Below are 18,586 nucleotides of genomic sequence, written 5' to 3'. Positions count from 1 at the left end.
TCTGTCAGCGTACTGGTCGAAGACGACACAGCGCGGAATTAAAGACCAACTAATTAGTTTGCCAAACTACGAGAACTCAAATTTTCCCAGTGTAACGCAATTTTTTGAGCATATGGTACAACAAAACCAGTACCTAAGTGAACCGTACAGTGAATCCGCACTTATACAACTATGCATCTCTAAATTACCACGGTCATTACGAGTGTCGCTTCTAACAGGCCAGCAAAAAGAAAACATTTCAGCATTCAGGGATCTTTTACAGCTCTTGGAAGTACAACAATCTGATTATTCTTTTGTAAACAAAAACTTTTCGAGTAACAACCAAGGTCAACAACAGTACTGCAATTATGATCAGGAACGTAATTCCAATCGGAAAGATAACAGACGTTTTAGGAACGGCAACTACCAAAACTTTAATAACAGGCAAAATTCTAATTATCAATACCGTCAAAATTTTCAGCAACAGGAACAACACTTTAGTAACAATAGAGGTGTTTCACAACAACAACATCAAAACCAGCCGGTTAACATACCTAACCAACAATGGAATACGCAAGGTCAACCAGACTTTAATGTTTCGCCGCGTGGACGTATAGCCCCTGGTCCAATAAATAGTAACGTACGTCAGCAAGGAAACAACTACGTACAAAGAAGACAGTATTTCAATTCCTATCGTAATGCACCGTATAGGAATGACTATTACGACAGACGTAAAAATAATGAGGACAATTTTCAGCGAACATCTAACAACAGTCGGTCATACCAACAGCAAAATCATACGCAAGAACATTATCTCATGAATGAACCCGACAGTAGGTACCATCCAGAGCGTAACACGCCTGGAAGAAGTAATAGAACAGTTCAAATAGTCGAAATGCCACAGAATCCTCCTAATAATAATAACACGTCAGATAGAATCTGACTAGATAATGTACAGGACGCATCTTCCAATAATACAAGCACTACCTTAGACACGCAAAATGTTGTTCACGAAAATGTAATTACTTTTGACGACATCAGAGACACTCTTTTACAGGAAAGACCAGTTATTCAGAAAACCATTTCACATCCTGTTATTGAAATCAAAATTGGTTCATCGAAATTCTCAGCAGTAATTGATTCCGGCTCACCTATATCTGTAATAAATGAGGAGACTTTCAACGAGTGCAACAAAGAGAATACCTATCCGACATTACCTTTAGGCAAAACAAAAGTGAAGGGAGCAGTATCAAGTAAAGGAGTAGACGTTAAATTACAGACGCATTTATCATTTTGTATCGCAGGTCACACTTTTCACTCTAATTTTTGGATTGTTCCTTTATTGACAACAGACGTAATTTTAGGTACGAATTTTCTGGTACAACACGACGCAGTTATCGATTTTCAGAATTCTTATTTAATGCTAAAGGATGAAAATGTACAATTGGCTTTAGAGTTTCAGCACTCTTTATCTACGGAAGAACAAACAATTAACCGCACAGAGGTCATTTCCGCAACACGTGACATAGACTGTAATCCCACATTGTTCACGGATACGTACGTACACAACTATAATACTCCAGACGAAGTTGACTACGACGTAATGCAATTGATTTCTGATAAGGTTAAAGAGAGCAGTGCAAGTACAGACGACGAACGAACGCAATTACACAAAATTCTTTTACAGCAAGCTCCAGTTTTTGACAACATTCCTGGTACTATGTCCGGCTTTATGTATGAATTTCAAGTCAAACCGCACGACACATTTAAAGCAAAGCATTATCCCATTCCATATATTCACAGAGAACAGGTTAAAAAAGAATTGGAGGATATGCTTAATCAAGGAATTATTGAACCAGCAGTTAGTCCGTACATAAACCCGCTACATATTGTTAAGAAGAAAGATGGCTCACTTCGCCTTGTACTTGATTCACGTCACATTAATGACATTATTATTAATGAAACAGATCGACCACAGACACTAGAGGAACTTTTACAGAAATTTCACGGTACAGCTATTTATTCCACATTAGATTTGAAATCGGGATTTTGGCAAATTCAACTTCATCCGAATTGTAGAAAATATACAGCTTTTCTCTGTTTTGGCGACTGTTATCAATTTTGCAAATTACCATTCGGCTTAACTATTTCTTCTGCAGCTTTTATTCGCGGTTTGAACACAATACTTCCGACAGAACTTAAAGACAGAATTACGACTTACGTAGACGATATTCTTATCGCAGAAGCTAACTGGTCTGAACACAATCTGATTCTTGAACAGCTGTTGCAAACTTTCCATGCACAAGGACTTACAGTTAACCTCAGTAAATCGCATTTTGGCAAAACTTCCATAAAATTTCTTGGACACGTAATTTCAGCAGAAGGCATTGCGCCTGATCCAGAAAAACTTCAGGCTCTACGTGACATTAGTGTTCCTACGACGAAGAAGCAATTACGCAGTTTTTTGGGCTTAATTAACTTTTTTCGTAAATTTATTCACCATTCTGCTTTAGACACGCCTAGACTATGCCAATTAACGGGTAAAAACACTATTTGGTCTTGGGATAAGCAAGCACATTCTGAATTCATGAACCTGAAACATGCTTTGTTGAATGCTCCACTTTTATCGCACCCAGATCTTACTAGAAATTTTTCCATTGCCACCGACAGTTCCAATACCGCTTTAGGCGTACACATTTTTCAGGAAATTGAAGAAGATGGTTCTACAGTAATTAAAAACATCGCATTTGCAAGTCGCATTTTGTCACCTGCTGAACGAAATTATTCCGTCACAGAACTTGAAACATTATGTGTTGTATGGGCTTTCACGAGATTTAGGCACTTTCTTTACGGCAGACATACCACCGTCTACACAGACCATAGAGCGATACAATTTTTACTTTCAGCTAAATTCACTCACGACAGGTTAAGCAGATGGAAACTATATTTACAGGAATTTAATTTTACAATAGTTCACATTCCCGGTACGCAAAATGTTATAGCAGACGCACTATCGCGTTCTCTCAGTAACAATCAGCAAGACGTAGCAACCAACTTCTGCAAAGCAAATTTCAGTGTCATGTACATTCAGCAGGTTGCATTTGAAAATTTTATTTCATCGTCATTACAGGACATAGCACAAGAACAAAATAAGGACAATGTGTGGAAAGAAATTAAACACCTTTGGCAAGATAGGAAAAATGTTACGATTAGGAACCACTACACTGTACGCAATGACATTCTGTTTCGCCGCTCTCATATTGACAGCAACATTTGGTTATTATGCATTCCTGACGAACTGGTTAACAAACTAATTTGGTACACTCATTTAAGTTACGCACATTACGGAGCACGAAAATGTTTTCTTATACTGAGACAGAACTGTTATTTTACCAACATGGAAAAACGTATACGACGAGTTTTAGCGTCTTGTAAAATTTGCCAGAAAGCTAAATCAGACACCACTTCACATATTCCTCCTTTATATCCCATTATACCTGTGAAATTAAGACACATGGCCGCAGTAGATATTTTTGGTCCGATTCCGAGAACTAACAGAGGTTTTTGCTACATTTTTGTCGCTGTTGAGCTCACTTCAAAATTTGTTACTTTCACTCCGTTACGCAAAGCTACTGCTAAAACTGTTTCGAAAGCATTTGTAAAACATTTTCTATTTCATGTAGGGCATGTAATGAAAGTAATTTCTGATAATGGATCTCAATTTCGTAGTAGTGTATGGACACGCATGTTACGAGCTAGAAACATTTCTCCGATCTATATATCCAAGTACCACGCTTCTTCGAACCCTTGTGAAAGATTAATGAAGGAAATTGGTAAGCTGTGCAGAATATACTGCCACAAAAGACATATTGATTGGGATACACACATACTCTCATTCCAAGATGTAATTAATTCCATTCCAAATGAATCCACTATGCTATCTCCGACTGTTATACTGAAAAACGTTGAACCACCGAACAAAATTAAAGAATTAATAGAATTCCCCAAAAATCGTCGCCTACGACACCACGAAATAATTGACATTGCGCTGAACAACATCAAACGTGCCGCAGAGCGCCGGAGAAGACAGCAAAAACAGGTTTGTACACGCCGCGACTTTCACGTTGGACAGAAGATATTAGTACGTACACACTATTTATCTAGCAAATTAAAAGGTAAGTGCAGTAAATTTGAACTTCTATACGCAGGTCCGTATCGGATTCGCAATATCCCTCACCCCAATGTTGTACACGTCGAAACTTTGAGAACCAGAAAATCGAAAGGCAATCACCATATCTCAAACATTAAACCGTTTATTGAGTGAAACCACTGTATGATTCAACACACTATGATGCCATTTACTAATGCAATTAATTCACCTGATTAATTATTGATGATTATCGTATTTTTTTTTCTTGGCAAGTGCCCGGCAAGGTAAGGTTAGCAGGTCGCTCTTCTTGTCGTTACACATCAGACCGTGCATATTTTTCCAGATGAATTTACACATTTACGACTATTTCTGCAATTATATTTATGTGACTACTTATTGATGATTATCGTATTTTTTTTTCTTGGCAAGTGCCCGGCAAGGTAAGGTTAGCAGGTCGCTTTTCTTGTCGTTACACATCAGACCGTGCACATTTTCCATTTTTTTGTGTATATGACTGTACTCCAGTTTTGTTTGTATGCACTATGAAATAGTTAAGATATAACACACACCAGTCGACTTTGACATTTTTTTTTGCCTTATGACATCTCAACATCGTGACTGTTTCACATTTTTTTGCTACTGCATTGTATTATTCTGTGTACATTTTTTCGCATCCGAACACTGTCAATGTCTTGGACATATTACGTTTTCTGTCATGTTATGCTGTATGGTTAATTGTGTCACCATAAACCAGTCATTATTTAGTGGGTATAGGATTTAAATGCAAGACATTAATCTTTGTTCATCAATTTCAGAAAGGAATGATGATTCTAAGAAATAAATTTAACATAAATGGGAATTTCACCTACGGAATAAACGAAAGGAGATGCAATAACTTTATGAGGAAGAGTAAAGGGATCAGGATTAACAAGCATTAACAAGACTATACTGTACTCATCACAGAATAGCAGTCTTAACTAATTTTTTCTTTCAGAATACAAGGTGATTGATGCAGGCTGTCAGACTGAACTACACATCTTAGTTTTAGTGATGAAATATGCTAGAGATAAGGAATAGTTATGTAATGAGTAATGAAGTGATTTTTTGCAGATGATAATGAATACTGATGAATAATGATGAAGGATATGATGTTATGAATGAAATATGCTAGAGATAAGGAATAGTTAGGTAATGAGTAATGAAGTGATTTTTTGCAGATGATAGTGAATACTGATGAATAATGATGAAGGAAATGGTATTATGAATAATGAAGTTTTTCTTTACAGGTGATGATAATGGTGAAGTTATGATGATATGGATAATGAAGTTTTTTTCTTTATGCCACGTAGTTATTTAAGTTTTTGTTGCGGTTTGCTTTGACAGCAGGTGTTACATTGCATAGTAGGATGACGGAGAGTTTTGGAAAGGACAGCTATGGAACACATTTTATACACATTTCACTACTTGTTAATTCGAAGTTCACTACTTTTCAGCATAGTGTGCGTTTCTTCTTTCAGGTCAATAATCCATTTTTGTATTTTTTCCAGGAGAAGTTTTTCATGACACTTACTAAACCTGTTACTTATTATACCTGTTCTAGTACTTGCATTTTTATATTTTTTACCCATTTGTGTTTATCATTTATAAATGTGATCACATGTACTGCCTTGTTACATAATCTTGCTACAGCTGACTCATGACGAATGACGTTACCTATCCTCATTTGCAGCAATAGGTCAAAAGCAAAAAGTATTATGCCTCAGTAATTAATTATCGATCCCAACGCAATGCATTGCTACCAAAAAAATGTATTACCAGTCCCACATAATGTCACTAGTTTATGATAATTCTGAATAATACTGATCAACTCTGAATAGCATGTCACTCGAGTAATGACCTCTTAATGAGACTATATTCAAAATAACGCTTTGTCACTAGCTAATAACTGCCACTGTTTATTGTAATGCCTGTGATTACTAATGATTTGACTGTAATTAACTGATTTTTAATAATGACTTTGTAATGATCTGAATAATACTGAATGATGAACTATGTTTTATTCTATTCAATACTTCATGGCCACTGAGTGCCAATAATTAATGTCAATCAACGAAATTGTTATTAATTATGCCATTAATTAACTCTTGTTTTCAATGTTCATACTTTGTAATTGGAAATAAATGTGATTGTTTAATAATGCTTTGTAATTAGGAAAAGACTAATGATTCTTAATAGATTGGAATGACACATAATTAATTAACTATGGTACTGTTTAATAATGCTTTGTAATTAATTAAGGCTAATAATTCTTAGTATATTGAAATGACAAATGATTAATTAATTAACTGTAATTAGACAAATGATTAATTAACGACAAATGATTAATTAACTGTAATTAGACAAATGATTAATTAACGACAAATGATTAATTAACTGTAATTATACAAATGATTAATTAACTGTAATTAGACAAATGATTAATTAAAGACAAATGATTAATTAACTGTAATTAGGAGAAGGTTAATGATTCTTAATTATACTCTGTAACTGAAAAGAATGCGATTATTTCATAATATTTTGTAACCAGGAAAAGAAGGCTACTGATTCTATGTAAAACAATTAATGAACATTTTTCTGTAATACTACATACTTGGTACAGAAATGTTCAATAACTGGGCTATGAATGCCACGAACTATCAATGAAGACTGTAATTGTCAATATTATGTGACTTGATGTCCTTCACCTCATAAGCTGACTACCCTGAATTACTGCAATGTCCATTTGTCCTGTTTATCCCAGTGATCATGGAGCACTATATTTGGTTTTGCACTAATTCTACGTTGGTGTGCCTTGTAAGAGTGTGGTGTTGACACGACATGCTGTCCACCACCATGAGCGATGAAGACATTATTATGGTCCCACTGTTTGGTGTACCTAATGTACTGCCAAAATGAAAACATGGAACATTACTACGACAGTTCAGTGTCTTGGCTACACTGATAAATTCTGATGGGAAAAGAACTTCAAGTTGTGTCACTTGGTGTTGTACTACTGTGGAAAGATATGGACTTTCAGAGCAGCTGTGTGCAATCTAAAGTGCTACAACCATGATGCAATCCTTCCCTTTCCTATCCTGATTCTTGTCACATAAAAAAAAAAAAAATTTTTTTGGTAACATCATTTATGTTCATAGGTTATACATTTTTCGATTCGCTAAACTCCAGTGTGAGTACACTTATGTCACTGGTCGACATGATGTTTGCCATTATGTTTATTTGTTGTGAAAATACTAAAGACATTTTTCAGTGCATGTGCACTTTGGACATGAATTTTTTTTTTTTTTTTTGCCATTATGTTTATTTGTTGTGAAAATGCTAAAGACATTTTTCAGTGCATGTACACTTGTCAACATAATATTTTTTGCCAGTCTGTTTATTTGTTCTGAATATGCTAAAGAATTTTTTCAGTGCCTGTGCACTTTGTTATCTGTCAAATAATTTGTATATACTTTTCTGATTTGCTACTATGTTTTGTACTCACATTTTGTCTTTGTCTGATATATTTTGTACTTAGTGCGTGTGCACAACATTTACTTTATGTACTACATCTAATTATTCTTGCCAGTCTGTTTATTTGTTCTGCATATGCTAAAGAATTTTTTCAGTGCCTGTGCACTTTATCTGTCAAAAAGTTTGTATATACTTTTTTCTGATTTGCTACTATGTTTAGTATTCACATTTTGTCCTTGTCTGATATATTTTGTACTTAGTGCGTGTGCACAACATTTAAATATTCTGTAAGTTGTAGGATTTTGTTAATTAAAGAAAAATTTTGCCGCGCTTGGCAAGTCCAAATGACTCACCATCGCTGCCAAATTTTTGCCCCCCGAGTGGAGGGTTATGAAACACGTATGTAACGCAGCAGCGATGGCGAGGCATTGTAGCATCTGTGACCAGAGAGTATGCGCTTGACCGCGCGAGTGTTGCGAGCGGTTCTCAGTCAGTAGTAGTCTTTGCGAGTTAGTTGTCGCTATGCAGAGTAGCAGTCTGTCAGTCGTTGCGAGTCTGTAGCTCTGTCTAGTTGAGAGCAGTACTCAGTCTGTAGTCGTCATGCAGAGCGGTCGGTCAGTAGTAGCAGCCCAGTGCGGTTGTGTGATGTAGGCGGTCGGCAACAATGGTCAAGATGAGGAATAAGGTATACTGTTAATTAATATAATCATTAGATAATGAAAAATTTTATTTTTTTGTAATTATTCTCCAACAAGTTCCCCAATAATAATTTTTATTTCAAAAGCATTTTTTTCAAAAATTTAATTTTTTATTGAACTAAAGATCTCGTTGCACTTCCCATTTCATTCCACTTCTTTTGAAGAAAAATTTCACTAGAAAAAAAAAAAAAAAAAAAAACAGAATATTATTATTTGCAATGCAGTTCCTCCAAGCGGTGCACAACAACAAGAGCAGATATGTGACATCCATTTATTCCGAGGTAAGACTTTAATTCTGATTGTTTTACACAGGGCCAAAGACCGATATTTCGGTTTAATTAAATTTTCTTATCACTGAATGGACTTTAATTTTGAAGGATTTATATTTGAGTCAGATTGCGAATTTCACGTTTTTGTTGCCATTGTCAGTACATTTCATTGTGGGCAGGTTACGCATAGAGCAATGTCCATTAGCATCCCTAAATAATATTGTCAATTATTATAAATTTTGCGGGGAGGTTACACTCGGCTCCCATTTGTATTAAGTATTGTCACTTACATTTCTTTAAAAATTACGGTGGGGAGGTTACAATATTTCCGATACGAAACAAAATGTGTAAAATGCAATTCGCTACGGATGCACGTATGTCAGTGGCTCACACAGTGCCCGCGAATGCATAATCAATAGAAGTAAAAGAATATCACTTGGAACACAAATTTACCGTTGTTTAAATGACACTTGCATGTTTTTTGTGCAGAAATCGAACCTAGAGGTACAGTTAGTGATTACAGACTTGGTTTCGTTGTTATAAACCTCATATATTCTGAAATGTTAGACTGTAAAGGATGGGAATGGCTGCACAGTTTGCAATGTAGAGAACTGGGCAAGGGTTTCCTTCACTATCCCGAAGCCTGTTGTAAACAAACAAATTTTAGTGCGAACATTATACCTCCTTAGCTCGGTCTCCTAGTGTTTCCTGATCAGGCATGCTGTACTGTTGTCGGTGTCAGCAGGCTTCAGGACACTGCAGGCAACCTTCGTTCTGCCCATTACGGTGAATAGGCCACCCTTTTCACCAAAAAAATAGAAAAATAAAACAAAACAATTCCTTGAGACTAAATGTGTTACGCATATTATTTAGCATTGAAACTCAAGCAAGAACAATCATAAACACACAATTATTTCAAAGTCGGGAGTGCTGGGAACATAATCCAGACATAATAGATTATAAATTCATGATACTTTATTAAAATAGTTTACATTAATTAAATGGCTACCACAAAGAAACATTATTAATTACAAAGCTGTTACACAAGGGCACAACACTTCCTCAAGTCCCTTATTATACCGGACTTGCAGATGCTCGCCCATATAATGTCAAAGTGGAGTTCATTTTTGTTCAACCATACAGAATAACTTTCCATCAGCCACAACGCCGTTTCAGTGCGACACGAATTAAAAGCGATTAGCATCTACCGTACCCCTACTACAGTGAGCCACACAACGCCGTCGCTCTGGGCGGATATAATAGCCGACTCAACTGGGAGCAACATGCTTCGAGAGCCCTGTCTGCGCGTCAGCCTGTACACGAAGAGTATTGACGACAATGCTCCATCCCCACTGCTGTCTGCCACAACAATGAAAGTTCACTCGGCATCATACCACCTAGTACCTACAATAAACTCAAATTCAAAGGAAGGAAGAAAGGAAGATTGTGTTTAACCTCCTGTCGACATCGAGATCATTAGAGACGGAGCACAAGCTCGGATTGTGTCAAAGATGGAGAAGGATATCGGCCGTGCCTTTTGAAGGGAACCGTCCCGGCATTTCCCTGGAGCGATAGGGAAATCACGGAAAACCTAAATCTGGATGGTCGAACGTGGGTATGAACTGTCATCCTCCCGAATGTCAAATTCGAGCGAAGCACCGCAAACCACTCGGTGTGCATGCCACGACATTCACCTGCCCGTGCCACAACTGTCGCTGTCTGTCCGGTCTGTCTTTTCATCCTTAAGTCTTTCTTGCTCCACGCCCGCTATCTCACGTACGGATATCGACTACGGACAGTCTCAACGTCAGAAATTGAGAGAAGACGATACCATCTTTTAAAGTGTAATGTATCAAAAGGTATGAGGTTAAGAGTAGCGAAACTAAGTGTGCCATCACTAATTGTAACTCTGATTTTCATTTCGGTGGAAAAACGTACATGTGCCATTTAAATAAACGTAACTTCATCTTGAAAGCAACGTTTCTTTGCTTTTATGGATTGTGCGCTCAAGTGCCTTGCGGGGGCGCCAGACAGTGGTGACTGAATTTTTTACATTTTGTTTCGTATTGAAACTACATGAGGTCGCAGACTTAGGTAGGGCACTCTATATATATACGAGATGGTCAGAAATAGCCTGGAGATCCTGTAAGGGTGATGCAGGGTATATTGTACTGAGAAATGGCTGGTAAGAAAAAAATTCGATACCTTGAGCTGCTTACGAGTTAATTAGCATTCAACTTAGCCAACCAGGCCAAAAAAAATTCGATACCTTGAGCTGCTTACGAGTTAATTAGCACATAACTTAGCCAACCAGGCCATTCCACTCACAAATTCAAGCGGCCCGTCAGATACAGTTAGTGTCTGTTAGCGTTTGGCTCGGGTTCGATGCTTACTACCGTCCCATGTCCTATTTTTGTATCGCTCACTTGTTAGATTTCAGGAAACAAAAGTACTCCTTTGGTGACACTGTTTCTGCGGGCCATTTGAACTTTCGCACGTAATGACCTGATTGGCTAACTTTTACGCTAGTTAACTCGGAAACGGTGTAAAGTATCGTTTTTGTTATTAACAATTATTTATCATTGGCAGGCCGCAGTGGCCGAGCGGTTCTAGGCGCTACAGTCTGGAACCGCGCGGCCGCTGATGGCGCAGGTTCGAATCCTGCTTCGGGCATGGATGTGTGTGATGTCCTTACGTTAGTTAGGTTTAAGCAGTTCTAAGTTCGAGCGGACTGATGACCTCAGAAATTAAGTCCCATAGTGCTCAGAGCCATTTGAACCATTTATCAGCGCAACCGGCCCACGTTCATCCTTACAAGGTTGTATTCATATCGGGTCTCTAGACGGAACATATCGTCATCTGGACACAATATTTTGGCTGTCCACCGGGCCGCCATCTTAAGATGAGTAGGCAGTCGCACTAACTGGTCGGAACTGAAAGCAAACACGCCGCGGCCGCAGTATCAGACTGGGTTCATGCAAAAGCCGTCAGCAGGCAATCTTCGAAGTTTCAACGGCTTACTTCTCACTCTACAATTACAGATGATGACACCCGTCGACATGTTGTGATCACGATGATACGCACTCACTATTGGAAAAGGGATTTAATTTTGCCCCTACTCCAAGGAATTCCCTCATTACGGAATTAATTTCCGCCGTTGAGAAAGCAGTGCCGGGATTACCGATGATCTAGCTGATGAGGTTAGGCAAGAAGTCTCTCATATGTTGCGTCGGGTCCACCCCGCAACGTGACATCTCCTCGCGATCCGGTCCATCAGAAAGAGCAGGATTTAGAAATTCTACCAGCGGACAAGGGCAATGCAACGGTTCTTCTTTCGCGGGACGTTTATGAGGGTAAATTGGACCCTATGCTTGCAGACTCAGTATAATGAAGATTGCAGAACGATTCAATTGAACGTATAAAACGCATACACATTCAGTTTTGAAGCAGAGTTCACTATCTGATGATGTTATTAAAAAATGCGACCTGATGCAGCAGTCTCGCCGAGATTATACGGTTTACCTAAGGTAGACAAGCAAGAGTTCCTCTTCGGCCTATTTTTAGCAATTTGGGCACTTCTACTTACAACTGCGCCAAGTATTTAGTGTCCATTCTGAGTCCACATTTCGTAAAATGTCAATACCATATTTCGAATTCTCTGGATTTTATTCAGCCTTTGAAGTCTTTGTGTCTCAGTCCCACGGATTTGCTCGTTAATTTTGTTGCTGTGTCTGTTTGCCAGAGTTCCTGTTAAAGATTCTTTGCAGTCAATTGGTGAAACATTGGACGTAGAAACAAGTAATCTTCGTCGCTAAGTGGTTTCGTCAACGCATATTTCATTTTTTGACAAATACTTTGAATAAACTGACAGAGTGGCTATGGGGAATCCTTTATCCCCCATAGTCGCCAATCTGATCATGAAAGATTTTGTGATCGTGGTAGTGAAGACGGAGTTCTTAAAATCAACCTATTTCTGGAGATACGTCGACGATACGTTTATGGTTTGGCCAAGTGGGAGGGATGCTCCGGACGGTTTCCTAGATCATTTTAATTTGCTGCATCCTATTATTAAGTTCACGATGAAAGTTGAAAACGGATGGAAAACTTCCGTTTTTATATGTCTTGGTCTACAGGAGGAATGATGGGAAATTAGGACATTGTGTTTACCGTAAGCCCACCCAAAAAGATTAAGGTCTTCATGCTTCAAGTTGTCATCCTTCGTACCAAGGCAGTGGGGTCTTACGCCATTTCAGATGGAGATAGTTTGACACAAGACCTGGATTATCTAAGAGGTATGTTCAAGCAGAATGGTTGTACTGACAGTCAGATTCGTTGTGCTCTACAGTTTGGACCTTCGAAGGAACAAACAGAAGATACAAGTAAATCTGTGGCACTCTTACCTTTTACGGGGGGCATATCTTCAAAAATACGAAATTTGATATTAAAAGCGTATTACGTCCGCCTGCTGGGGTCAGTGAAGGATGATTTGGGTTTGTGAAAGCCCGGGGTCTACAAGATTCCCTGCCATTGAGGGGAAGGCTATATTGGACAAACGATTCGTACCGTCTAGGATCGTTGCGTGAAACATCACCGCCACACTCGTTTATTTCCGCCAGAAAAATCTGCATTATCGGGACATTGTCTTACTGAAGAATGTAAAATTTTGTACGGTGAGAGACAAGTGCTTGCACCTGCGTCACGGTATTGGGACTGTGTAGTGAAAGAAGCCATTAAAATCGGGCGATCTGACAATACACCCCCATAAACAGATAAGGGGTATCATTTAAGTAATAGTTGAAACCCTGTTCTGTTTGACGTTAAGAAACAACGGTCCTTGTTTCGGTCGTCAGAAACTGTCAATAGTGTTTGATATCGATTTCTCGTTTCCGGGAGCTTTCACAGTTGGTGCGCTATTGTGCCTTGCGCTAGAAGGCAAGCGCGATGGACTCACGGTCAGTGTGTAAAGGAGCCGCTGCGGGCTGTCAGATATTTTTGGGATGGTAGTTTTCCTTTGTTGAACTCCTATCCTGCAACGTAAGAGCTAACATATAGGCACCAAAATATAAACTCCTGCGCACTTTCTGCATTATATTCTTTATCGCAACATGAGGTATCGGATGTTATAAACAGTTAATGAGAATATAACCGCAATTTCTTCATAATAAATTGCGAGTTATTATGAATTTTGATTATGAAGGTCTAGATCAAATCCTTTCTGTAACGTAACTTCCATTTTTACCCTAATCTGAACTATGTAAAGATCGTAGCCAAATAAACGTCTTGCGTGTTTCAGTCTATTTTGTTTTACGCCACCTCCGGTGCTTTTATGTTGCTTTCATTACTTATAAAATGTATTCTCTTTTGGCAACACTACCACAAGTGTCAGCATCAAACCCATTTCTAAACCGTGGAAATGGCCTTATGAGCGAGTTGAAAGCTTTAACTTTTATTTTCGTTGCAGACTGTATAGTAATAGACGATCAATTTATGTGTGTTGTTCGTTGCAGTAGTTTTCTGAGTTAGCACACTTCTTAAAAACTCCAGACTATTAAGCAATTGCTGACTTTTATCTTGAAGAAACCCAACATTTCGTGACTATCTGTGGAAGACATCTTCAAGGGTGGTATAGCATCCGTAGCAGGTTGACTCAGACCATGGTTCGCTACAGTTACCAACGAGCGAATATGTAAAACTCATCTTCGAAGAAACCAGCGCTCTCCTTGAAGGTGTCCTCTGGACATGGGGTCAAAACGATGATTTTCTTCAAAAGCTTCAGTTGACCACGTTGTATTTACCTGAAAGATTTTAATAAGTGTGACATACCCTGACGTCGAACGTCACATTTTATAACTGTCTGAACTCTACGTCACGCTTTTTTGTTGAACTGAGTGTATCTTAACTTCATGTACAAACAAAAATGTGGAGTACCTGTGATGTACTGTCTTACGATTGTAAACATTAGGAACTGTTTCTGTAGAATGGTAAGTTATCGTAACTATGTAGTGTTACTGGCGTGTATTAGTTCACTGCATCTGCAGAACGGAGAATGGGTGACGATAAAATTCTTGCGAAGGCAACCCATCGAGGTAGAGCTGATCAGCGTGTGAGACACACCTGCGCGGTGCGGTTGCGGTATCGATAGCAGCCACTCCGTGGGAACCCCTCTCTTCCAGTTTGCTGCGTAACTGACACGCTTCAGGTAGGGGCACCGATGTGGGGGCGAGCGGGGATACACGGGCGTATAAGGTATCCGGTACGAGAGTTGGCTTATTGGCGGTAAAGTGTGCGGCTCGACGTTCCCTGTTGTTGTGGATGTTTTTACTTTCCCAGAGGGGTGATCACCGGAGCAGAAGCGGCAAGCTGGCCTGAGGACTGATGGTGCTGAGAAACCTATCTAAATTTCAGCCACGCAGCTGACTGGGAATTTATTCTCATCTGAAAATTGTTCTAATCTTTACGGTAAGCATTTATGTTAGCGGTTAATGATCTGAATCTGTTAAATAGGTGTCGTTAGCCTCCATCAACATGGTTGTGTGGCTCAGATGGTTCAAATGGCCCTGAGCACTATGGGACTTAACATCTGAGGTCATCAGTCCCCTAGAACTTAGAACTACTTCAACATCAGAACTTAGAACTACTTCAACATCAGACACATCCATGCCCGAGGCAGAATTCGAACCTGCGACCGCAGCAATCGCGCGGTTCCGGACTGAAGCCCGGTCGGATGGTTGTGTGTTTCTGTGCCTTGCGTACTAGCAGGTAATAGTGTGCTATTCAGTTTGCTGCCATTTTGAGCATCTGTCGTGAATTACTGCATACATGTGTTACTTGTTGAATTTTCTTGTTAACTGAACCAGGCGAGCAGTTGTTGTACTTACTGAAAGCGCGTAGGTCGTTGGTAGCCATGCAACATTTGCATATTAAATCCTTTTTTTTAAGTGAGCAGTGCTCCTAAGAGATTTGCTTTAAGACTTTCTAGGTGGTTTGCATTTTACGTCCTTGCCTGTACTGTCAAGCTCATTTGTGCATGTGTGCCTGTGCTAATAAGAAATTTATTAACATAATTTCGTGTATTTCTGGTGAGCATGTGATTATCACTGTTGTTGTTATTGTACGAAAATGGTAAAGAATCTAAGAAGGGGCACATCAACTGATATCTAATTCAAAACATAGAGAAAAATTGATGTACTATCTAATTTCTGAATGCAGTGACTAATAAATGTACCCGTGTCCTTTTGTTAAAGCGGTTGGCCAGCTCGTTATATCTGTGTGCTTCTACTGTAATATTTGAGCACTTGAGTCACGTTTTGGGTGAGCTTTACCATCATCTATTGTTATCTATTGCTCCGTCTCCAAGTGGGTGAAAGTGAATTTTAGGGTTTCGTATTTATTATTTCTGACCGTTCAAGTGAGTTAACTCTTAATTTGTTTAAATATTTACTGTGAAAAGTTTGTTTCCTTTCTAAAAATTATAATTTGCTTGTTGCCACAAGGCCATAATCTGATTTATTTATATGGAGCCACAAGGTATTTAGTTAAATATATCATCAAATAAAACTACATGCTACCAGAGACCTTTTCAAGTCTCAAACGTCTATATTGTATGTACGAGTATGGAGACTGAAGCGACGAACGAAAATTTATACCAAGGCTGGGATTCTAACCCGGTTTTCCTGCTCACTGGGCACTTGGGCAATGGTTTTGCACAATTCGATGTACTAGTCTAATGTGTCTGCCTCTCCAGTCTAAAATCCAAATCACGCTTTCCCGTAACTAGACCAACAGTGTTGAGGTGCTGTTCCAATACAGCTGGAGAGCCTTTGTTATGCTGTTCGAGTTTTTCGGGAATACCAAGTAAGCTGAGGCATAAATGGGATCTTCGAGTGAGGAGGGAGGAATGCTAGTGTAATCCATTCAGCTATGCGAAGCCTGTGTGTCAGTGTGGCATAATTCATAGCACATCTACTGGGTGAACGGGAGTTCTGGGTTCGAATCCCTTCCTTGTTATAAATTTTCGTTCGTTAATCAGTCCGCTTATTACATCATAGTGTAGAACCATATAGTTTCATTTCATTAAAGTACCTATGATTGGGTTTCAGGCAGGATCACTAATTTCCTTCATTGCTGTATTGCTATCCCAATACAGTTGCAGGGCCTCTGCAATATTGTTAGATTTAGGGAGAATACGAAGTGGTCTGAGACGTGAAGGGGAATTTGAGAGGGAAGGTATGTTAATTCAGTCCGTGCAGCCTTTGTGCCAGGGTGGTGTAGTGTTTAGTATATCTACGCAGTTGGCACTAAGTCTAGATTCGAATCCGGGACTTAGAACAAATTTTCATTTGTGACTTCAGCCTGCATATATACGTCATTAAACATGCAGGCTGTAAAATCCCATCAGCAGCATGTATTTTCTACTCTGTATTGTGCTTGTTATTGCTGTAAGGTGCCTATTCTAAGCCTAATTGTACCTAGCTGTTGATGGCGGTTATTTTTGACGTGAGTCGGCTTTTAGTCTCTAGATGTAACTGGCCGTTGTTGGTGAATTCTGACATGAAATCACTTATGTTATCCATAGTGTGCTTAGCCTACGTTTCAGTCTGATATTTTCTGTTCGTTAATTGCTATTTTCAGACGCCCCAGTTACTGTAAATCTGTATTTGGCCAATGGCCTTGTATATTTTCTTTTTTAAGTATTATTCACTCATTTTCAAGAAGGCCTTGATTGATTCTTAAATGTATGGAATTTTACATTCTTTTAATATTTTCTTTTTTTTTTTAGTTTTGCTGTGAGTTATTGAAGTTGATATTAAAACGTTATTTGTATAGTTTGCTAAATGAAACATAACCGTCTTTTTTAATTATTTTATCGGTGGGGACCTGCAATGTTCATTTATTCTTCAGGTTTGTTCCCATCAGGAACCGCGTGCTCCACGACCGTATTAATGAGATCCAAGTTAGGAGGAAGGGCAGCGTCAGTAGTTGGTTTCTTATCTGTAATGGCAACATGGTACCATGTGCGATTGTATTTACGATGAGTCACGGTTATAACTGCACTAAAGAAGGTACACGGTAGCTGACATCGATCTCCACTAAACAGATCAAAAATGTGTGACTGATGCTGTCCTTCTTCCTATTTTGATTTATTTACTCTACTTTCCAAGGTGCTTTCTTGGGAACCATAGGAGTTTCCACATTACGTGTGTACTATTTGTTTATTTCGTGACTCTTCCTGTTGACAATTTTTTGTTAAAATTTTATATTCCTTTATTGCCCCAGCCTCGTCCCACTCATCCAGTGAGCTCTGTACGCTGTCAAGAGCTACGGTTAACACATCACGCAAATGTTCGGAAGGCACAAGGATGTAATTACCGTTCCCCAGTATAATAAAAGCATATACAAGAAAGAGAATCAAACAGATAAGAGAGCGTCTAATTTATCAACATAAATATGCTTCTCTTTCGTCACGATTTCTCTACATTTTCAGATAAAATCACTAAATTGGTACGAATAACTTTACAGAAATAGAAGACAAACTTTCCAACAGCAAATATGGCATTATACCAACTATACTAGGTACAAACTACAACATCACAAAAAAGATAGTTATCTGTACCCAAACAGTGAGAATAATACCTAAGTCATTTTGAAAGCATGGGCTTATGCGAGAGGCAGGGGAATCTCAATGGCCTTCCGAAAACCAAGACGTTAAATGTCAGTTACTGTCTTCTTTCCCACGACATTAGAATGACTAATACGTGTAATAACGGAAAACGTGATCACTATGCCCTATAGTCCTGTACAAGAACCCCGCGTAACAAGCGGCAGTGTCGGCACGTGTACCTACGAGAAGCGCGGCAGTCTGACGCTCGAAGGCGTAGAAGTTGTTTTGAGTATAAAGTTGGGATGTTAAAGCAGCCTATCTTGTCTTATGCCCGAGAAGCAGACGGGTCGATATGGTAGCTAATGCCGGGACCGAGAAG

The sequence above is a fragment of the Schistocerca americana genome, chromosome 6 (genome assembly GCF_021461395.2).
Source record: "Schistocerca americana isolate TAMUIC-IGC-003095 chromosome 6, iqSchAmer2.1, whole genome shotgun sequence".
NCBI lineage: Eukaryota > Metazoa > Arthropoda > Insecta > Orthoptera > Acrididae > Schistocerca > Schistocerca americana.
The sequence above is the reverse complement of the archived record's forward strand: the minus strand, read 5'-3'. Positions refer to the sequence as shown.